Source organism: Salminus brasiliensis, chromosome 20 (genome assembly GCF_030463535.1).
Source record: "Salminus brasiliensis chromosome 20, fSalBra1.hap2, whole genome shotgun sequence".
Classification (NCBI taxonomy): Eukaryota; Metazoa; Chordata; class Actinopteri; order Characiformes; family Bryconidae; genus Salminus; species Salminus brasiliensis.
This window is the reverse complement of record NC_132897.1, coordinates 9424399-9447872: the sequence shown is the minus strand read 5'-3', so window position 1 is coordinate 9447872 and position 23474 is coordinate 9424399. Positions and strand designations below refer to the sequence as shown.

The 23474-nt window shown below is 45.2% G+C and overlaps 1 long non-coding RNA gene across 1 annotated transcript in view; it reads left to right on the top strand.

Moving 5' to 3' along the window:
• Positions 1–790: 790 nt before the first annotated feature.
• LOC140542171 (uncharacterized) overlaps positions 791–23474 on the top strand; it is a 72439-nt gene continuing 49755 nt past the window's right edge. Inside the window, exons 1-2 of the long non-coding RNA XR_011977978.1 lie at positions 791–993; positions 1209–1288. This is a non-coding gene — a long non-coding RNA (uncharacterized lncRNA). The remainder of the gene's footprint in view (positions 994–1208; positions 1289–23474) is intronic.

Sequence of the window (23474 nt, the reverse complement as noted above, 5' to 3'; positions counted from 1 at the left end):
TGCTTTTGTCTTAGCAAGTCATTGAAGCTTTTTAAAGTAATATGATCACAGATGGCACTTATTTATATGGTATGAGAGCCCAGAAGGCTAACAGAACCTTTGCCTTAAATAAAGGGGATTTCCTCACTCTTTCTTTAGTAAAGAGTGTAGTCTATTTTAAAGTGTAGATTTGCTACATAAACCACTAAAGTGCACCCCAAGAGATTTTTAACAATTGTGCAAACATTTGTTTGTGTTTTTGTTTTGCAATGAGCTCCTGTCCACTGGTGGCGCTGTTGTGCCAAATACATGCAACCCAGTCCTCCGTGTACTTAAGGAAGAGTGGTGCCACAGCATGCTGCTTTTCTCCGTGATGGAGCTTCAGGAAATGGGAAAACTGGAGGGAAAATCATGCAGAAACGGTAAGAATTCCTTTTTTCTGCTTTGGTTGAGATTAAGTTTGTTGCTGTTATAGTTGGTGTAAATTAGTAGCTTAGGTTTGGATTAAGATGTAGCTTCAGGTTATGAAGTTCACTGGTTGTTTGTAACATATAGGTGAACTAGTCCACTCGCAGAAATAAACAGGTTCTGTGTAGTGCTGGAAAATGCTTCTTTGTCTCAGCAAGTCATTGAAGCTTTTTAAAGTAATGTTATCACAGATGGCACTTATTTATACAGCGATGACGAGAGAGAGCCCAGAAGGCTAACAGAACCTTAGCCTTAAATAAAGGGGATTTCCTCACTCTTTCTTTAGTAAAGAGTGTAGTCTATTTTAAAGTGTAGATTATCTACATAAACCGCTAAAGTGCACCCCAAGAGATTTTTAACTGTACAAACATTTGTTTGTGTGTTTGTTTTGCAATGAGCTCCTGTCCACTGGTGGCGCTGTTGTGCCAAATACATGCAACCCAGTCCTCCGTGTACTTAAGTAAGAGTGGTGCCACAGCATGCTGCTTTTCTCCGTGATGGAGCTTCAGGAAATGGGAAAACTGGAGGGAAAATCATGCAGAACTGGTAAGAATTCCTTTTTTCTGCTTTGGTTGAGATTAAGTTGCTGTTATAATTGGTGTAAATTAGTAAGTTAGGTTTGGGTGGAGATGTAGCTTTACTGGTTCACTACATTCTCTGTTCAAATGGTTTGATTTCTGCCTGTCTTAAAGGAACTAGTTCACTCTCAGAAATAAACAGGTTCTATATAGTGATGGAAATGCTTTTGTGTCTGTTGTAAGAACCAGAACCATATCTTGGTCCTCAGCTGTGTGAGAAGCAGTGGACCAGCAGACAACAATCACCTGCAGATTTCTTGAAGGTAAAGTGAACTTCACTCTCCAAACAGGTTTTAAATAGTGTTAAAGGTGATTTGTCATTAATAGCACCCATTCATACACGATCAATGTGTAAATTAGCTAGGGTTGTCTTTACTACAGAACCCTTAAACTTTAAAAGAATGAAGTGTAGTCTAGTCCCTTCTAAAGCTTGCAGGGTTGTTTTTAAGGCTTTAGAGTGAAAGGGGGGGGGGGTGAGGGAGGCTTTGTTGCAGCATCACACGCGTGTGTGGTCAGTCTCATCATGTAATTAAACTAGAGGATTATGGAGCACGCACACAGCCGCAGTCTGACAGCGCAGATTAGCTGAAGCAGGGTCACATGGGTCAGAAAGCCAGGCTGACACGGACGGGTCTATGGACAATGCACAGATTTGTTTTGTACAGTGTGCCAAAAGGGAGCTTTCTATATAGTGCTGGGAACGCTTTGCCTGGTTTGGTGCTTCTCATGTTTTCTGTTACTTATTTTGCTTAAGTTTGCATCTGTGTACGGCAGACATTTCATCAAACAAAGCTGAGTTACCTGAATTTGCATACTATGCATGGCATAAAGTCACCCAACAGCAATGTGAGGGACTAGTGGAGAGCCTCCCAAGGCATGAAAGCTGTGATTGGCAGTCAAGGTTATTGCACCGTAGTGATTATTGAAGGCCATTAGTACCATGTTTAAATTTGAGAAGCTTCTTTGCTTTATAATATTTTATTTGAGTTATTTGAGCAGTTGTCATTTCTGCATATAAATGCTCTAATGGCTATCTTTATATTTGGAGTTTAGTGGAAATGTTGTCTATGGTTTATGAAATTCAGCAGTCCCTTAATTTTTTTCTGGAGGTGTAGTATCAAAAAGGGTTCTCCTGTTGCGTCTCATAAAAGCCTTTGCGCTTGGTGTTCGGCAGTGTATGCATTCACTCTATGCTGCAGAAGTAGTGAACTGTGTGGTCTGTTCTACAGTGTTTGGTAGGTTCCATGGCTGTTCCCTGGTCAGTTCACAACATGGCAACATTGAGGTCATTTTGAGTTAATGAACACAGTGTAAACCAGATCACAAAGAAAACGTCAACGCAGGCCAGAAATAAAGAGCAAGTTGTCTCCAGACCCTCCAGCTGCCTCTCAGGGTGGGCATGACGGAGAAGTCACTCAGCCGGGACGAGGGGCAACCCTCGAGTGCAGATGAGATGCGTCCATCAAAAAAAAGCTCCTTCTCCCCCTCCCTTCCCGCCACCCCCTAGTGCACCTGGAGTATCCCTCCAACCCCCCAAATCATCTACCTCCATTCAACCCCCCTCACAGCCTCAGAGCTAACCCAGATGTTAGCCCGGGCGGATCACGGCCCGCAAACGCGTGCACTCTATTGTGACTAGTACCAGATGTGCTCCATTGACCCAAATCACCCAGCGAAGTAGACATGCCACATAGGCATCATACAGACCCACCGCACAATCAGCGACACACCTGTTTCTATTCACTCCCTAGCCTGGGAGCCCCGAAATGCCGGCTAAGAACCGTCAGCCTTCGCCGCATGTCTGTTTTCACTTTTCTTTTTCCTCCACCCAGCCCCCCCTCCAATTCCCTTGCTTTATTTTTTTTATCTCCTGTCAAACTCATCTCTGAAGTGTTTACTCTAGGGGCTAATAAGGAACTAGAACAGATTTATTCATTAAAACACACCAGCTAATGATATGGGGGGGGGCATAATAATTGAATTTCCCATCCAAACACTGAGAGCCATTTTCAGCAGTTGGTGGCGCTGGGAGGGGGGGTGAAACAAGATACGGGGAGTAAAGAAGGCTTGTTTGATTTGAGGAGCTTGTTTCATGTTACTGATTCTGAATTAGCTTAAGCAAATACACCTGCATGACCTCGGAGCACCGGAGAGGTCAAAGTCATTCAAACATTTAAAGAATGGTAATTAAATTACCCTTGGTGCTGAATAACTTTAATTTGGTAGCTTCGCAAATTGCTTCCAGCTTTTTTTTTTTTTTTTTTTTTTTCCCTCTCGCTATCTATAAAGTGCCCCTGGTTTTAGCGGAGGAGCCCTGTAGCTACAAACAAGCGGCCTTTATCAGAGCCCTCAGCAATCAAAGCTAATTCACCCTCAATTAAGCGCACCTCACTGGTGTGGTCTACTTTGGGAGAGGGTGGAACTGGGAAGGGGGCCCAAAAAGGCTGATATTGGGAGCGGAAAAGAAAAGCGCTTGGGAAAAGAAATGAACTGCTTTAGTCGCGCCGTCGTGATTTACAGGTTGAAATAAAGTTGTCTCCGAGCCGTACAAAAAAAGATCACTTTGAATGGGGACTTTGGGGTCCTATTTCAGTGGCTCGCGGTCAACCCCAGGGCCCAGGTGGACCTGCTTACGAGTCGTCTGCTGAGGCCTTGGAGGAGTGCGGCCGTCGGGGCACAATAACTCTTCGTTTAGAGCCCTGGCCTCCGTCCAGTGGCTGTACTACCTGAGTCTGTTTGAAGAGCAACACGTTGGGCCCGGGTATTTAGCCATGCCGTTTGAGCTTTCTCGCCTAGAGCGCAGAACATGGCCGCCTGGCAAAGCAATTCGCTGCCATTCCGTGATGAAATCATTCATTCCGGGAGCCGACGCGACTGGCAATCGCATCCCCTTCCCGACCCCAGGCAGGAAAGACTATGACCTTCACAGCGAAGCGATGGGATTATATGGAAAATGCAGCTGCCCCCCCAAGGGGGGAGGGGTTTCATCATGCCACTTTTCCCGCTCGATAAGGCAAAGCGTAGCGTATCTAAAAATAAACATTTTACACTCTGTTCTTATTCGTGCTTCTCATAAAAGCAGAGTTACACAGCAGTGTAGTTTCCCCCCATGAAAAATATGCAACCACAACCGAGCTGACAATGCAAACCGCCTGAAAGGAAAGGGCTACCCCGTTCTAAAATACACCAAACCAGCAGCCCAATCAGCGCAGTAATCATTCCCTCATTAAAAACAAAATTAAAACGCACAACGTGCTTCTAACATAATTAATATTTTCTCTGTTCATATTTCAGAGGGCGAGAGGGCTGAGGGATGCCTGCTCCGGCTTTGATTTAGTTCGCTGCTCAAACTTTTTTTTTTTTTTTTTTTTTTTTTTTTTTGCGGCATGTTAAATATTAATAGCGATTAACCCAGTTCAGGCTCTGCGGCGGAGAGAACAGGCCAAGTTCAAAGAGCTAGAAGCAGAGAGCAAGCGTCAGGCTCCCTCTGACTGGGGTTACTGCACTGCAGCACAGCATACAAACACACACACACACAGTTCTGTCAGTGCTCCAGCAGTGGAATATTATGGAGGGTAAATGAAGAAGCCCTCCTCAAGGCTGATCCAGTTGATGTCTTATTCTCTTTTGGAGCAATTTGCTTCTCTTCATCTGTCTTTCTCTGTCTTCCGTCCCTCTACACACAATTCCTTCATGACCCTTACTGTCGGCCTCTGCGTTACCGAAGCACCTGCGTACCCATAGGAAGAACTGGACATGCGCTAGGTTTTGGCCCTCGCTTTAGGGCTTCCTTACCTGTGTCTGTTGCCCCTTTCTGACCTCCCGGTTAATTTATTGCTCATGCTTCATGATCTTTGAATCAATCTCAGAAATCACAAAACAGCAGGACACTTGATTTCTTTCTTGCTTTTCATAACCATGTTTAAAAGCATAAGGACTTGCTCACCCATCGGAAGAGCTGGGCACCTCAAATGTTTCATTCATTAATTCTCCTGCTTTCATTTATATACTTTCAGATCAACCTCAGTATTCAGCTGGACACTTCTGAGACTTCTTCTTGGCCTCATCCCTTCAAACCCTCCATCAACTTGAAGCATGAGAACTTCTCAGCACGCTCATCATTCATTAATTCCTTCATTCAATCATCCTTTCTTTGACCGCCTGATCAATCTCAGAATTCCTCCATAAGACTTGCGCAGCCATCGAAACAGCTGGACGCGTCTGAGGTTTCTTTGTCTTTCTTGCCTTGTGCCTTCCTAACCGCCCTATCAAAGGATTATAAAGGAACCTTCTCTCTCAAGACGTGGGCGTCTTAATTTATACTTTATACCCAGGATTCCTTAATGACTTCCTGATCAGTCAATACTGTGTATATATTTAAAACCGATCTCAGCAGGACATATGTAAGCTGTGTCTTTTCCATTTCTGATCTCATCCCTTCCTACCTCCAGCATCTGTTTTTTAAAACCCTAGGAACTGGGTAAGTTCTGTTCATAACCTTCTGATCAACCTCAGAACTCCTACGCACAACTCACTTGGCCATCAGAACAGCTGAGCGATTCTGAAGTTTCTTGCTTGTCCCTTCCTAACCACCCGATCAACTTTCTAAAGCCTGGGAACGTGCTCGCCTGTCAGAAGATCCGGACACCACCGAGATCAAGAGCAAGCACAATTGATTTGCAATTACCCAGCTCATCCCCGCCATCTCTCGAACCTCTCAGCCTCAGGTCTCAACCCCCCCCCCCGGATCTTGAAGCGGTTGGCTTTGACACGTTGGCCCCTGACAAAAGGCGGCTTTGTTTACATGGCTCAACCGCGGAGAGTTCGAGAGCGGCCAAGTGCTGTCGGAGGACATGTTCTCTGGATGCTTTGCAGAGCTTTCGAGAACTCGCGTGTGTGGGTTTGTCACCACGTGATCCCGTGACCCACTCCTTGCCGTGGCATTACACCAGGCATGTTGCCTCCTTTGTGAAACCTCCCTTGTGAAAGCTGACTGTTAAGTGTTAGATAGGCAGGAAGAATGGAGAGCACTTGGAACTCTTGCCAGGTTCACTAGAAGTCGTTATAGGATTGAAGGGCAGAAAATGAGAGATTTGCATGACCTTGTTTCACTGTTTTGTTTGCAGTATGAATGCGAAAGCAATGACTGTCTTATTGGAAGATATACTTGCTACTTGGGATGAAGGCTGCTTTTGTTTTCTTGGCCTAGTGTGACCTTACATCATCTGTGTACAATGTAGCCTGTGTCTTTGCGATGCATTGTGGTTTGACATGCCCTTTCATGGTTACATGTTGTTTGTTGTTCTGGAATCAAGCAAAACGAAAACACATGCGGCTGGAGAGAGATTTATTCATGCTAGCGCCATCCGCAACATCTGACAATGCCTGTGATTCCTGCCAAACCATTCCACAACTCCTAATCTATAACAATGCATTAGCTCTTTCATATCCAAGTCATGACCCTCGGCTTGGATGCTGACTTCATAAGGCTCCCTTTGTGTCTTTGACCAGAACATACCGCCGAACCCTTAGCCTGAACCTACAGCGTCCAGAATGGAACACCATGAGGGTTTTGAGAAAATCGGAAAAAGGGGGGGGGGGGGGGGAAGAAACAAAGCCTGAGTCCTAGGTCCAAGCCTGAGAAAATGAGAGGGAACCAAAGGAGTGTGTTGGTGTTGAGGAGGCGGGGGCATTCCTGGTGTCACCCCTGGACAGGCTGAGTGACTGCAGTGTGGTGGGAAAGGAAGGTCATGCTGTCTGTGCTCTGTCTGCAATGATGCATCAAGGCAAATAGCAGGCCCACTGTTAGCTATTATGTACCTATTAGTGCTGATTATCTCCTGATAGTCAGTTGCTTTCACTCAGTTCTGATGCTGGAGAAAGTGGCCATGGTTCAGCTTCACGTCACAGGGGTGTGCCGGCAGTGAGGATCACAGATGCTGGGTAATGGAGATGCCTGCAATAAAGCTAACAGTACTAGCAAACGCATTCCGAACATTCACTAGTTTTACACACTGATTCCATCAGAGGTAACTGCTTCACGGATCAAAGGAAGGGAGTTGATTGGAAATCTGCAATTACACTAATAATGCTTCCATCATGGAAGTGTGTAAAGTTATGAAGAACTTGTAGCACAGGCTTACTACAATGCAAAGTTTTCCTGCATTGCTTTTGAATAATGCTTCCAGGTCCATGTACTGGAGAGGCACTGTGGTGAAGGTTATTTCCCCCTGCTCTAGTGCTTTTCCAATCCATCAGGTAATATTAAACTCCATTAAAAGTTGGGTTTACACCAGAGCCCGTACATTGCAGGGGTCTTTAAAACTATTAGGGTGGTCCAGCATAATTTCTCCATTATGTAAATGCAGATTAGCTTCTTGGGAAGTTTACTTTAGGGTTGGTTGTTTCTGAAGTTCTACTTAAATGCTGAGGTAGAGTAGATCCATCGTCTTGGTTGTTGCCAGTGCAACAGGCGAGAACAATGGCTGATTGAGCAAGTTTAATCTCTGAGAACTTGCATTTTGCTTTGTCCGTTATACCAAAAGTCTGTGCTACTTAATAGCCTTAAAAATAGAAATTGCAAAGCACTGTAGCATCGGGAAAAGCTATGATGAGCGATGACTGCTAATCACAGGAGAGTAGATGCAGGACTTTACGCACACTTGTTTTGAGTCGCCTGCTGGGGTTTGGCGCAGCTTATTTCTCTAAAAAGTTGCCTCGGTCCCAGTGGTCTCCTTTCCAAAAAGATCCCAACTTTTTGTCGGGAAAGCGGCTCGTTGGGGAGGGGGGGAAGCAAAGCCTGCTGGTCCTCCATTAGATATTCTTCTTATCAGTACGTTCTCCTCAATCAGGCATTTTGTGTCGCGATAAAAGACGGGCACATCTACCTCGTATTCGTCTCCCTGCGAGGATGGATTGGGGGGGGGGGGATCTCCCCAGAGTCCTCACTGTTCTCTCTGGGCAGACGTATTCAATTTGCAGTTATCGCACTCTCGGCTCACTGTTTCGTTTATGTACTGTACACTCCCGAATGATCTGGAGCTGGGAGTCAGCTGGGTGTTCGGGCCCCGTCCTCTCTGCTTGTTTACCTGTTGGGTCAGAGCGGGAGCAGAGACCTGACGTGGGGCTCTGGGACTGCGGGACAAGTGACCTTGGCCAGGCCTGCCAGATGAGAACAGAGTTTGTAAGAGGTACACAATCTGGCGGACCTCCCGCGGCTGGGCCTGTGATGATGCGAGGCGGCGTTATGTTAAAAAGGAGTCCCGCGGCTGCCCTTGCAGCTTGCCGAGAGCTGATAAGAGCAGCAGAAGGTGCTTGTCTGGGGCTGAGGGTGACACTGAGCATGCAAGCTCGTCGGGGGGGAGTCTGTTGTTGGGCTTGGAGCAAGGGGAGGGGGGGGGGGGCGGGAGGAGGAATGCCAATTGCGTTCACACTTCAGTTCAGACATTGCCCATGTGGTTTGTTTGAGTCTCCGGTTGGAAGTGTTTGGCAGTTGGCGCAGTAGATAACTGTTGCATGAGGACATCATCTGGGGTCTGTGCAAGCGACTGCAGCTGGCTTTCATTCGTTTTTCCATTAATGATCCGAGCAGAAGCACAGGTTGTGAATGTACTTCATTATGTAACTCTGTAATTAAGCATGTAATGTCAGTTGAACATATGATCAAGCTAGTTACAGGGTTACTGTCATGAGCTGATGACATTTCGTGTCTTTTCGCTCTGCACTCATGGGACAAGGCAGAGACTGAGCTTGAGTTTCCTTGTTTGGGTCAAGAGGGCCATCTATCAGAGCTGGTGTGAAGGGTAAACAGAGAAGCCTGGGGTCGGATTAGACAGGGGGGGAGGGGGGGGTGGGCAGCAAAGCCCTAATCCCTTATGTGTAGGATCACAGGTGACCAGCCAAACAAAGAAGGGTTGGAGTTTGAAGGAGAGGCGTTTTTCCCTCTGATCTAAACAAACCAGGCCAGAGAGAGCGAGAGACACAAACACACAGCCCTGTTTAGGCTGAACCTTTGAACTCGCTCCGTCCTTCCAAAGGCCATCTAACCACCAGAGGAACAATACTAAGCTCAAAACAGCAACATAGAAAAAAGCTTTGGGATAAACAACTCCAGGTGTTCAAGTCCTTTTGTTCTTCACTGTCTTTATGTCCACTTCAGCTGTTGGCAGAACATTACCCCTGCCTCAAACTCACACTGCATACAATGTGACCGTATGACAATTCCCGATCACAATCAGTGACTACTATTGGGGTTTCAACTAAAAAGTGGATGCTCAATCGAATGAGTGCAACTGCAGAGCACCAAAGGTATAATGATGACAAAAGGCGCTACCCCATACCATTTGGCATCAGTTGATCATTTAATTCTGAATAAGTTTAAGATCCTTGTAACATATCCAAACCTCATGCATTTTACCAGTAAGGTTATTCAGCTTTGAATGTGACGACACTCGGTTTGCTTTAATTCTACTGACTAAATAAATCAGTCCATTAAGGTCTTCCCACAACATGCAGAGCATCCTTCAAATGCTGGGATTTTTCCATACCTAAACTGGTGCATAAATATTAGTGTTAATATTACAGAACTGCACCAGTGGATGGACCATTCCAGGTAGCCAGAACTTATAATTTAAAACCTGTTTGTTAATGTTTTAAAACCAATTTGTCTACGAAGGGAAACAACCTACAATTGGTGACAATGTGAGTGAATTTCTACAGTTGGTTGCTTTCAGTGTTCTTTGGTCATACAAACCCTTGTTTGAATATAGGTCACTAATTCTGCTTTGGAAGAGAATTGCAAGCACTACTTGACCAACCAGGTTGCATATGTGTATCGGTGGTCAGGGAGGAGTGAAGAGGGTCAGGTCAGTACACAGGCGGCATGTGCTCCCTAGGTCTAACCCTGGGAGACCTTTCCCTCAAACACTCCGACGAAGGTCACACCCCGAGTGTGGACTACAACCACTTAGGTGAACCACAACATGGCACACAATCTATTCTCGTTTTGGCTAGGAGAAAGGGGGTTATTGCTATTGTGGAATAAAATGTATTTTAATTGCGTGCACATGTTTGTTTTAGTTGGTGTGTGAGGACTTGCTTTAATTTTAGGATTGTTGTAGCCAAGTAATACTATAGCTGAACTTGACCCTAACCATGAGTGTTGCAACCCTAACTAACTTAAACTAAACTTAATCAAAGCCATTTTACTTTTTAAGATCAGGGTAGTATGGGTGTAATTTTGTTAAACAGGCTGTTTAACAAGTTAAAAGTAAGGACCAGAAAAAATGCGCATATATATATATATATAAAATATTATACTATACATACACACACACACTATTTTTTTCATGTCCAGTCATTAGGACTTTTCGTCCTCATAGAGCTGGTAATACAATAACAGGTCAAGGTTTAATCCCCATCTTGGTGGACAAGAGTGTTGAGATCAATGGGTCAGGTATTGATTAGGTTAACCATTTTGACTGTTCTTTAGCCACAGTGCAGATTCCTACATTAAGAACACTGCTCTACAAATTTTCAAAGTTTGTTTGGTTCAGAAATAAAATGACTCATTTTAGTTTTGTTCTGTGATTTAAATATCAATGTCAATTGGATCTAGCTTCTATGATCTTGAAGAGTTCTATTGTTGCTATGTAAATTGTATGATATAATTGTGACTTCTGTTATTATGCAAGTTTTTCTTAAGACAGATATATTTGGAGAACTTTACTGATGTGTCTTCATAAATTATAATTAGGCTGATGTAATTGAACCCCGCACCATAGGTCGTCATTCACTGGCTGCTCGGCTCCTTTCGCACGTCTCGTCTTCAGGCATTGGGTTGTCTCTGGTAATGGTCCAGCAGTAGTCTGCAAGCATTGTTTCATATACCCTGCATTCCCTTCCCCCCCCCCTCCATAGTCACAATTTCCTGGTGAAATTGCTCTCAATGTTCACCGTTCCACAGAAGTCTAGATGAGAGTTCAAGAAACAGCAACTCGCTGTGTGACTCTTTCCTAACCGTAAGAGTCAAACTTTGATTTTGTGACGGAAAAGTCACTTCGCCATATTTAGCAGAAATGATCTGCCGTATTGATGCATCTCTGAATGTCTGTAGGCTGAACGATGTAAGCCGAGCTGTAACGAGCGTTGGATGGCTGAGAGGGAGACTATAAGTTGTAAATTGGACCGTTTTGTTATCCTAGCCAGCTTGAACAAACGGTAAGGTGAAGTAATGATCACCTTGCAGTGTCCCCTTAAGACAGTGTAGTTCAGGGCAGCTAAAGGGATTCTATGGCATGGGTGAACTTGGGACAGGAGTGTAAGCTGTGTTCATTAAGGAATCTAAACAGGTTACGCTAATCAGCTGCCGGTGAGTAAACACAGCCTTAAACTCTCATAGTACTCTAGTCCCCTCAGGCCTGCTTGTTTCAGCTGAGCTCACAGTAATGTGATTTACTCTAAAGTAAAGTTCTTTAGTTAAAACCAGTTGGCTGATTGCTTTGAGCGTAGGGAAATTCATGTGCCATGTAAGGCATTTGGAATGGTGGGGCCAGGCATAAGGGATGGTGCATGATGACTTCTGGAACAATTGGTCATGAGCTAGGTTCCCTTCATACAAGGTCAGTGGGGAAAGTGTCTAGTGAACTACTTGGGGCCTAGCTTTTAGAGGACAGACATTTTTTGACAGGCTGAAGACAAAAATCACTAAATTAGTCCTCCTGCAAGCTTCTTGCCTTCTAAGTGAGAAGTGGTTTCACACCTGAAAGTTTGGACCAAAGGTTTCCATGTTTCGTCGTATCGATCCATTTTATCCAGTGATTTTTGTGCACTAAAGAACTTTGCATGATCTACCTACACCGTCGCCCTCACCTACGTAGGCTCCCAATGACTATCCATTGACATTGGTTGGTTTGTAGATGTAATTAGGGTAGTAATATTCTGGGAATTTTCAATGTTGGGGAAATTTACTGTGTGTAATGAATATTATTTTTTTAAAGTGGACGGCTGTCCTGGACTTTTGTAGCATCTGCCCGATGGTAGGAGTGTGAAGAGGCTGTGTTGAGGGTGTGTATTGTCCCTATTAATGCTGTGGGCCCTCCTGATGACCCTGGTCCTGTAGTTGTCCTGCAGTAAAGGGGTGCCATTTCCGTACCGGACCATGATGGAGCTGGTAAGAATGCTCTCGATCGTACTCTTGTAGAAGCTGCTAAAACTGTTGGCCAGCATGCCAGATTTCCTCAGCCTTCTCAGAAAATACACCCGTTGCTGGGACTTTCGGAGGATGAGTGTTGTGACCAGGTGAGGTGACTTTTGATCCTCTCGCCTATGTAAGGGGGGGGGGGTGGGGGTGTAGCTTCTGCCTCCTCCTCAGATCAACAATCATTTCCTTAGTCTTATCTCAAGGAAAGATTTCGCACCACTCTACCAGATCGGCCACCTCCCCCTCCTGTACCCGGTCTCTTCCCCAGCGGTAGTCAGTCCGATGACTGTAGTATCAGCAAACTTGGTTCTGGTGCTGCTCTGGGAGTCCCAGTGCTAACGGTTCTTGTGCTGGATGTGTGGCTGCCATGGTCTCCTGGATGTGACCCATGACTGTTATCCGGAAGCACTTTGTCACAATTGTGGTAGGTGCAGCAGGGCGATGGTCGTTAAGGCAGCTCACGACTTTTTGTAGGGAGGCGGACTATGGCAGTGGTTTACCAGATAGCAATAGATTGATTTACCCTCTAACACTCCAGCCCTCTTCAGTTTTCCTTCTGCAGTGGTCAACATACAAACCCCCAAAAGGTTTCTCAGTTCATTTTAAAATCTAGATTTGAGACTAAACTGAAGCCTTAATGTCCCCAAAACATTTTGCTGTTGACTCCTGTCATCATGGGTTTGGAGAATTCCTCCTACTGATTGGAATTTATTCAAGCTAGAGTAGACTGAACAGGAAGCTTCTCAAAGTGCCCTTTTGGAGTATCAAGTCCCCAACCTCCAACTTGAATAGCTCATTTTACTGTAGATAGGTGATTATCTGCACTTTGTCAAAGAAGGTAAAGAAACAGGACATTACAAACAAATTAAATCAGAAAACAAACTGGTAGATTTAAAAAAAATAATAAATAAATAAAGTGATAAACCTAGAGCGATCACTAGACCCTCCTGCCGCTTTGCGCTCCTTTTACTTGGTTTTTAGTCTGGTTTTGTTCTAGCATTCACTGCTGTACGACTGCAAACCCTCGCTTTCACTCTTCCATTTAAATTCTGCCAACCTCTCGAGTACCATAATTTCCTTTTCGATTGGCAAGATCAATAAAAATGACTTCAAAACTCATACCTCAGTTTATTATTATTATTATTATTATTATTATTATTATTATTATTATTATTTATTAATTTTATTTTGCGGAGAGAATGTCTGTGCTGGCTTAAATTTGGTGTTTTGAAGGGGGCAACGTAAGGTAGTATGCAGTGGTATGAAGCATTTGTGAGGCTTACATGAGAAATCAATCCAACGGGCAGATACTCTAGGTTACTAAGGTCCACGTTGGCAAAAAATGGCTTCAGGAAAAAATGAATATGCATACTGTACCTTTAAGTTTTCCAGGCAAGGTATTTTGACATGTATTCTGAAGCTGCAGAGAAAATGGCAAGATCAATGGAAAGCAGGGATTGTAAGCTTTAATGTTATCCTGTATTGGGCTTGTGATTAAGATACTGCTAGATATTCAGTGACTGATTTGTAGCCTGTATTCAGACTGCAGCGTTTTAAGAGGTTAACAGTTGCTTAAATGTTTCGATGCATTGTCGCTTAAAAACGAGCCCAATCAAAATATTACCTGACTTTAGGAAGTCCTATGGTCCATGTGTGTGCTTTCGGTAGTGGTGAGTGTCAGGTTTCTAGAAATCATCTGGACGTGTGGCGTACAGGTGATGGCGGAATGAACGGTAAAGGGCAATTGAGACCACAGCCCCTACCTTCAGTGTGCCAGGTGTCTGGGACTGAGGACCAAACTGTTTGAGTCACATCTAATTAAGTTCCTCACCTTTTAGCTTTGAATATTCCCATTAATTCCAGGTAATTCCCGTAATTACCTGTGGTATTTTTTTTTTTTTTTTTTTTAAGTATTAGGCCTTCATGTTTGCTGTTGGAAAAAATGTTTCATTGGTGTAAGAGTTCCTCTAAATGATCCGATAGCTTACTGAACGTCTCAAAATTTGAATGGAGTTTACAATTTGGAATATTTGCTTCCCAAGTTCCCAAACAAAAGTAAATTTATCTGGCAATTTCCACCCCTTGACAACCCTTTTGTTGTGGGTCGTCCGTCCAGGAAAAAAATAATGGATGAACAGATTAACTTCCACTATACTGCCAACATTACAGCAATGCTATCAGCAGCACGAGATTCACGTGTAGAACGTCACACATACCATGATATGATGAATTGGTCATATTGCCCAGCTCTAATTTGTAAGTTATCATGGTAGTTTATTGTGGATGTAGGCAGTGTTTTAAAAAGCATTAACTGTACCGTTCATTAGTGTAATCAGTCTTATTTAATGATATGAAGCATTTTTTTGGGAAAATCGCAGTACTCGGTATGGGAGGGAGTTTTTAAGGGTTTGAAAATGTACTCTGTGGAAGCATTTTGTCTACTTGCCAAAATATTGATATCGTAAAAAGCTGCTTGTCTAAATGAGAGACTTTCCATATCACCCAGCTTTATTCACCCAATGAACGTATCTGTTTTTTTTAATTAAATGAATGTTAACTACTATAAGTTGCACCTGTTGCCGACAGATAAGCAACTGCATGCACGCAGCTTGTGTAGTCCCTGTAGAGTAGAAATATTGCCGATAGACTAGCGCTCTCTGGCACTGTGACTAATGCCAGGTGTGGGCTAGAGGGGTGTAAACGCCCCTCAGCCTTGAGCTGTGGAGCAGTGGGACGGCGTTCTCTGGAATGATGGTTGCTGCTCTATCCAATACTTTTGGCGAGTGTCCTTGGTGCTGGAAGAATCCGAGTGAGCGGGCGTCTCAATACTTTTGTCCATATAGTGTCGACTCTGGCAGAAACGAACCATGTTCCGTTTATTGGGTGGTGATGGCCTGCCTCAATTTTCTGTAATTGTAATAGAACTTTCTGTAATTTGTCCAAGTCCGAACCCTCCGATAGCATTTTCACACTGCGAATGAACCGCACCGTAGTTCAGTTCGACCGAGACCACCTCTTGCTCGGTTGGAGCAAATTTCGTGGCCCGCGGCATCTTTTACGCCTGTTATTTCAGTTTGTGCCAAACTGAAAAGTCCAGACCAAACGAGGTAGGGCTAAGCGTTCCCACTTTTCCGGGGATCGGCTGCAGTGCCAGACCGCTGCTTCGTAAGTGGAAGGAGCAGGAGGTGAGGCGTCTAGAGCAGAAGAGGTTCCTGAAGCTTCTCCGTCCCCACCCCCATTGTTTATTTTAATGAATCAGATTAAAGCGCCTGGTTCCTCCCACCCTACTGCCTACCTTATGCTTTCGAGTGGCAGCGTGGTACGGGCGCCTGCCTTCCGTTAAGCGATTGAGGCTTGATCAGAGCCGCGGGAGGCCGATAAGCAGATTAGGCCTGATTAAACTCCTATCAGTGGAACTGGAGCCGGAGACCTGCCAGGACAGAGGCGATGCGCACTCCTCCTCCTCTGCTCCCTCGCTCGCTCTTTTGCTGTCTCTTTCCTCCTCTCCTTTGCTTCTTCAGGCATCTACAACTGATCTGTTGCTCTGGCGGAGAGCCAGACGCCATCGGCGACAAACGAGCTTCATCAGATACTTAAGTGGCAGATTTGCTCACTCCTCCACATTGATGCACTGCGCGCGCACATACAGAGCGCTTACACTCTTTGATTGTGACCTTAGGGGTGCTGTTGGTTTTCTAGGTCAAGAATGAGAAGTGGGGAGAGGGGGTGAGGGAGAGAGAGGATTTGGTTTGTTTAAGAAGAGGTGGTGCCCTCAGGTCAAACGGGGATAACTGAAATTAGACTTAAGCCCTGAATGCAGTGTTTACTGTTGAACGGCCGTGAATGTCTGGAGCGAAGCACTAACTTGGTACTGGTGAACTAGAAAATGTCACGTAGTTACGCGTCTAACTTTATTAATATACATTTGAAAGAATTGACAGAACATTGGATCAAATTTACCTTGTAATAAAATGCACCGGTCAGCCATAACCTTGTTGCCTTGTGTCTAATGTTGAGTAGGTCCCTTTATGCTGCCCAAACAGCTCTGACCCATTGAGGCATGGACTTAACAAGACCTCTGAAGGCGTCGGTTATGTCGTTTCTAGGAGTCATGCGAGTCTGCTTGGGACCCTTTATGAATCCCATCGATGAGCCTTGGTTCACCGGATGTCTGTCCTTGGACCACTTTAGGTAGGTTCTAACCCCTGCATACCGGGAACATCTCGAGACCTGCCTGATCTGGTCTTGGAGGCGACTGGTCATCTAGCAATCTCAATTTCGACCCTTGTAAGTGTTGGTCGGAGTGCCAGTCACGTCTCCTCCGATACACGTAAAGCCACCCGCCTCCTCTTTTCGAACTAATCGTAAGGAGGCATTGCCTGGCAGCTGACGGGCTTTAAGGAAGGCGCCCAGTCCGCTGTACTGGCTAACGGATGCCCTTGCTGGACAACACTGCTTAAGAGTATCGAGAGGAAATAACGCAGCCAATTGTGCCATTTTGCACTCCAGCTGCTGATGAATGAACAGGCACAATTATAAGATGATCAGTGCTAATCACTTATGGCTGATCAGAGTATCCTCTATTTACAAAAGCAAAGGGGAGATTGAAAAGTTTAGGATCTGTGCTTTTTATCACAGTAGTATTTCTATGCATGTGGGTGAAGGTGTGCAACGCTGTAATGCATACTTTCTGTACACTTACTCTTTTAGGCTTGTGATTAACTGTTTTGAATGTTAAATGATGGATTTTTCCTTCTTAGTGCTTGAGTTTTCAGGCTTTTCTGAGATTAAATATCCCTAAACCGCCAGGCCTGACTGCAACAGCGTTCCAGTAATGTTGACGTTGCTGTCACTCTTCTTTCACCTACTACCACTGCCGGTTCACTCAGCCCTTTTTTTTTTTTTTTTTAAAAAGCTTCTTACGTCTACTACCTTACGTCTAATGTCCACGAGTGCGGTATAGAGAATATTGGTACACATTGAAGTGAGAAGGTGCACTAAAGATTCAGGATTTGACAGCAACAAAGTCCTAAACCCACTAAAAGTCCCAGCTTTGTGGTTAACATTAGCTTATGTAGTCTTGCAAATCTTTCTTTTTGCACATAAAGGTTGTCTGGTCCCTGTAGAGAAGTACGGTCACTAGAATGGGATGCTCTGGAGCAGATAAACATGAACCTAAAGCCAGGTGTGGGCGCCCCCCCCCCCCCCCCCCCCCCGGCATTGAGCTGTGGAATGACTGGTGCTCCTTTCAGTACTTTTGGGATGAGGTGTGGTGATCATCCAACAAATGAGCAATACTTTGTTCACATAGTGCAGGTCAGCTGGCTTCATATCAACTTGGTTTATTTTCCTGAGGGAACCACATGTAATTCTAACCGTTTAGAATACGGCAAAACTAGGCAGTAACTTTTGACTTGTAAAGATTAAGGGGTATTTAAACGGAAGATGGAGTCAGTCTTATGTTTTGCCATTAGCAGCTTCTAAAATCCTGTGGTTAGTCTCGCCGTTTGGGGGGCTGTATCTCTCTGGGCCGTTATCAGCGAGTGCGAGGGGTCGGCGAGAGCGGCCGTGCGCTCAGGCTCTTTGCTGAACGCTGCAGCCGTATCTGAGACGCATGCCCTCTGGGGCCTGACATCCTGCTAAACAAACCAACTGTAAAAGGCTAAAGAGGGGAGGAGGAGAGGGGGCAGGAGGGGTGTGTGGCTGGGTTTAAGAAGGAGGTGGGGGGGGAAATTCAGCACTGGGGCCATCTGTAGAGGTGGTCCAGGCCCCAGCAAAGCAGTCTTGTGACAAATCTCCTGCTCTCTTGGCGAGGGTAAATAAAGCCTGCACTGTTGCTCTACACCCCCCCCCCCCCACCACTACACACCCCGCAGCTCAGACCACTCGGACTAGAGACCTGTGACCCAGAGACGACGGTCAGAATGACCCCGCTCTGAGGGAGAGATTAAGAAAGAGGCATAGAGATGGATGGAAGGAGGGAGATGGTGAAAGTTGGGGGCAGGGGATCTTGCTCTCACTGTCCTCTGCCAGCAGATCCAGCATCTCTGTCTAATGGCATATAGATAGCTTAAAACTGTCAAGCGTTCCTCTGTCGCTCATCACTTTTATTCTCACTTGACTGTGTGGAGCTCACCGGTCCTGCTGAGTGTTTACACAGAGAGCGAGAGTAATAGATGAGGGCCGACGAATGACTCGTCTCCTCATTCCTTGGCATACGCGTCCAGCCACAGCAAAACTGTGTACGTATTCAGTAGTGTGTGATTACAGGTCTGTGCGCGTGCTTATTTGATGTTAAGGAGATGGTTTACAGTCGAGCGCGCTCCGACTTGTGACCCGCAGTTGACTGTTTGAACTCTGGAGCGAGGGTCACCGGAGGTCCTAAACAGAAAGGTCAGGCCGTGGTCATGTTGTACCGGCTGAATGCCGAGGCCAGTTTATTGCGGTGATTTATGCCATTAACGGAGACCGTTGGTAAGGAACAAGAGAGGGAGGAACGAGGAAGAAAGGAAGATGGGCCGTGCTCTTGTTCTCCACTCCCCCACCACACCAAAACTCCAGTCGTTTTCGGAAATAAATTTTGGATGTCCTGACACTCATCTGTGCCGCGCGCCCCCCCCCCCCCCCCCCCCCCAAAACACCACACACACACACTTCAGCAGCTTGGGAGTTGGAGAGTGCAAAAGAAAGTGGGGGGTGAAAGGCAAAACGATTCATTTCCCACACTCGACCCCAGCCGGGCCAAGGTTAGGCCTCCTCCCCTTCTCCGGTTTATTTAAACAAAGCCGGCCGGCCAAATGCTCCCCTATCCCAGAATCCAGAAGAAAAGGCCAGCTGATGAATTGTCAAGGCAAAATACTTTTCATGAGGAATGAATTATATTAATGACTGGGCGACTCCAAAAACAAAGCCCTTAAATCACAGTGACTCAGGCCTTTTATGCGGCCCGTTTGCTCTGCCCCTGTCCGGACCCCACGAGCCGTTAGAGCCCGAGAGAATGAACTCTTCCTTCTCCTCGTCAGGAAAGTAGCAGAGATCGCGTAACTATACTATATCGATGAGTATCGGGACACCTGCTCATTCATTGTTGCTTCTGAAGGGAAGGCTTTTTAACTCTATTGTTGTAAGAATTTGATTGCGTTCAGCTTCAAGATGCTGTGCTCCATGATGGGGTACTTCATATGCCACTAGCGTGCACATGGCGCTGATGAGGTGTGTGTGTGTAGACGTTACCGTGAACAGTCAGGATGGATTGCTATTAAAGGTAGTTTGGAACAAGCTTTATTGAAACCGGTATTGGTTACATTTAAATCTAACAAGTGGGAGTCATTTACTTTTAGTCTTAACAAATGCTTTAATTGGGAGTATGAAAGTGGTCACTTTAGTATAGTGACCATTCAGCATTGGACCTCTCAGCAATAGCAAACATGGTAACTTGCTCTTAAAGCCAGTAATCAGAATCAGAAATATTTTATTGATTGAGGCGCAATGCCTGAACTGCTTCATACAGCATGTTCTAGATTTATCACAGTTACTGCCAAAGTATTGCACGAATGAACAGTATAATTGCTTATTCCACAGAAGAGCTGTAGTGTCGCACGCTGAGAAGAGTTGGTTTGTCAGACTATGCCCATTCCTACCTGTGGATGATAATCAATCGGGGACCTCGGGCACCTCGGGCACCTCAGAAAACTGAGATGCCTTAATTTAGTTTCAGGGTTAACTTTTTCCAACTACCGTTCTTGCTTGCCTAACTGTCAGATCTGGTTGAGGTGCGTGTGACCGCCTGACAATGTGGTTTGAGTGATCTGATCGTAGTCCAGTCACAATGAATTGTTGCACCTGGCTTGTCGTGCCGTTTAGCTGAATTCTGAATAAGATCCATTTGCCGAAAATGCTACCGTTAACGCAACGGTCACTAATGAACCAGACTAGAGGGTGAAAGATGCCCAGTATGAACCCGGACAGTCTGGTGCTAATAGATTTTTAAATTTCAACAATCACAAATAATCAAACTTCAGCTTAGTTGAGCAATGTAGAATATTTAGTTTTAATGGTACTTGGAAATACTTGATTTATTTGGGTATGCTTATTAAAAAGCCTTCAAGTTTGTAATGGGGAAGCATTTAAGATGTTGAAATGTCAGCGTGGAATATCACTAAGGCTTCAGTTTAGTCTAAAATCTAGATTTTAATGTCCCCCAAAACCTTTTGCTGTTGAATCAGATGATGCCATGGGTCTCCTTTCGCCAGGCCAAATTAGAATTAATTCCTCCTACTGATGGGAAAGTATTCTAGCTGGAGTAGACGGTAAACGGGCAGTTTGGAGTCTCCAACACCAAAAAACTCCTTTTACTGCAGAAAAGTGATTTATTATTGTGTATTAGTGTTTATTATCTGCCGCACCATATTTGACTGTCATTCCTCAGATTTATTCCCATTAAGGGTTTTTTTTTTTTTTTTTTTTTCTTCCCCCCCTTCCCCTAGTGCGAAACCAAGAGGCAAGAAGGTGTAGTTAAACTTTTGCCTGTTTTATTTAGTCATGTTTTGACTCTCTGCTGTCCGGCTCAAGGCTGTGTTTCACTTTCCCGTTCCAACTTTTCCAAAACCTCTTTAACCCCATCAAATGTTCTTTGATTTGAGATTGTTTTAAAGCCATTTTTATTGATGTTGGCAAATGAATTGGTGTGTGTGGGGTTTTTTTTTTTTTTTTTTTTTTTGATTATATATATATATATATATATATATATATATATATATATATATATATATATATATATATTTATATTTATATATATATATTTATATTTATATTTATATTTATATATTTATATATATATATATATATATATTTTGGGGCTGCATTTTCGTGACCTGCTGGAACAGAATGCGTATTCCTGAGGCAAGCTTCCTGTTTACCTCCCTACCTACTCGGTTGCGCATCATAACTTTGTCTGATTGGTCTACAGGTGCTTTGTTGGAAAGCTGAGAGTCTAGGCTTTGCAGTGATGTGCGTTTGAAGGCGAAGATCCGAGGGATTATAATTTAATGTTTATAATCTGTTAGTTTTAACTTTGTTTCCCAAATCACTCTTCTTGTTTGTGTAAAGAGAGAAATTTGTCATTTTAAAGGACCACTTGAGGTATGCGGCGGTATGACGTTTGTGTCCGAGGCGCGCGGTAGAGGCCGTTGCGCAGGAGTGACCGATTCTGCGAGGAGAATGTCTCTTGTTTGTAATTCAGTAGCTGTACGTGTTGGAGTATAATGGCTTACATGATTGTAATCCTGAGATTCAGCCAGTTTGGTTGGCGTAATGTCCACCTTGGCTAAAAGGGAGTTGATGAGAAATATGAATACGCATACTAAGTTTTCAGGGCGAGCGTTAATACGGTATCTTTGCCTATACGGGACCTGTAATGCTTCAGGTATACTGCTAGATATTCCGTGACTGATTAGTAGCCAGTGTTTGGGCTAGGGCGTTTTAAGAGGTTAATTGACATTGCTTAATTCGATGCCTAATTGGGTTCTTTAAATTGCTATAAAGTGCGTCCACAGGTGGGTCGTTCGGTTCAACAGACTTGGGGGTTTTTTTTTTGTTTTTTTTTTTTAATTATATATATATATATTTTTAAATAAAAGCCACAGTAAAATGTGCGGTAATACTGTAGACGTCAGTTGTAGGTTTATGTAGCTGTTCAGGATTCTGTAAAGCTGTAGGGCTGCAACTATCAATGATTGTAATGGAGTTTTTTCATCGATTAGGCAAGTAATTGTATAAATTATACTTTAGTTTATTTATTTATTTATTTTTTTGTTTTTTTTGAACAGCCGTCAAGTGTCATGTGACAGGAAAGGCCTCTTAAAATGAAGAAGCTATTGGCTTTTATTCCTCTGTAATCTGTGAAATGTGCGTCAGGTATAACGGTGCCTGTAAAACCAGAGAACACGTTTTTGGGGGCAGAGCATACCTCACGTTTGTACGTTTAGGTGCTACTCAACCTCTACGTAATTCTTGTTAACATGGCCGCAGCTAAAGCCCCAGGAAGGTGTCGGAAGGCGTTTTGCCTTAAACGCAGCCGTTTCAAGACCAAACGCTCAATTTGTGCTCAACGAGCTCCCCCGTATAAATCCTACACGAGACATGCGACGAACCCATACGGTTCGCGTTCTCCATAAACGCAACCCGAGAAGAGCGGTTCGGTCCGAGGCCAAGCGCGCGCCGTGCCCCGCCGTCAAGGTCCGATCATGCCTGCGGACCCCTGAGGCGACCCGGTTTAGCCCCTTAAAACGTTGCACGAGCAAGGCCCGGTAAAGCTGCCTAATCCTGATGGTTTCTCCGGGCTTGCCGCGGCCAGCTTCTCCTCATTACCTGTAAAATAATCCAATGTAAATCCTCCAAGGTCTCCTAGCGACCGACGGCAGCAGCCGTCGGTCGCTAACGCGAACCATGCGAGGGCGGCCGGCGTAAAGCCGTTCGCGCTTCGAGTTTGTTACGGACTCTGCTCGAACGCCGAGGCGCTTGCGTCAAAGATCGTCCGCTCGAGCTCCGATCGAAGGCCCCGAGACGATAAAGGAACGAACGAGAGGTAAAGCGCCCCTGCTCGGCGAGCTATTGAGGGGCTGTCTTCCGGCCTCCCGAAACTGTGCCGGCGCGACAACTTTTTAATAATTAACTTTTGGGCGGGCGGTCGAGGGACCCCCGGCGGGGGGGGGGGGCGGGGTGGTGTAGGCCGAGGCCCGCGGCTTGAGCGTAAATCCCGACGCCGAGGGGCCGGCGAAACGGGTGTCCGTATATCAAAGGCCGCGGCGAAGGGGGCTGCCATTCGAGCCGGCTGCAGGAAATTCAGGATTCCAGGCAGATGAGGGTGTGTAACTGAGAGGGTCGCTAAAGCCCCGGGTCCCGGAGCCTCCCGGAGCGGGGAGAGAGGCGCGCCGGCTGTTTCCGCTCGCCCGCCCGTCGAACTCTACAACCTGCCGCATTCTTAACACGGCAGGGGTGAGGGGTGCTGGGCGAAGGCCTGGGGCGGGCATGTGTCTCGTGGCACACGTGTGAGCCTGTGCGTGGAGGACAAATCGGGTGAAGGGTGCGAAGCTGCTTCTTGACTGTTCTTTGAGCGATGTCGTAGAAGAACCGCGTACTTTTAAAGGTCTACAGAACCTTTCTTGTGAAGGTTCTTTACACACGTGGCGGCGCGTGTGAATACGAATCGCCGAGTAGGTCCTCCAGCCGCCGACCACCCCGTGCGAAAC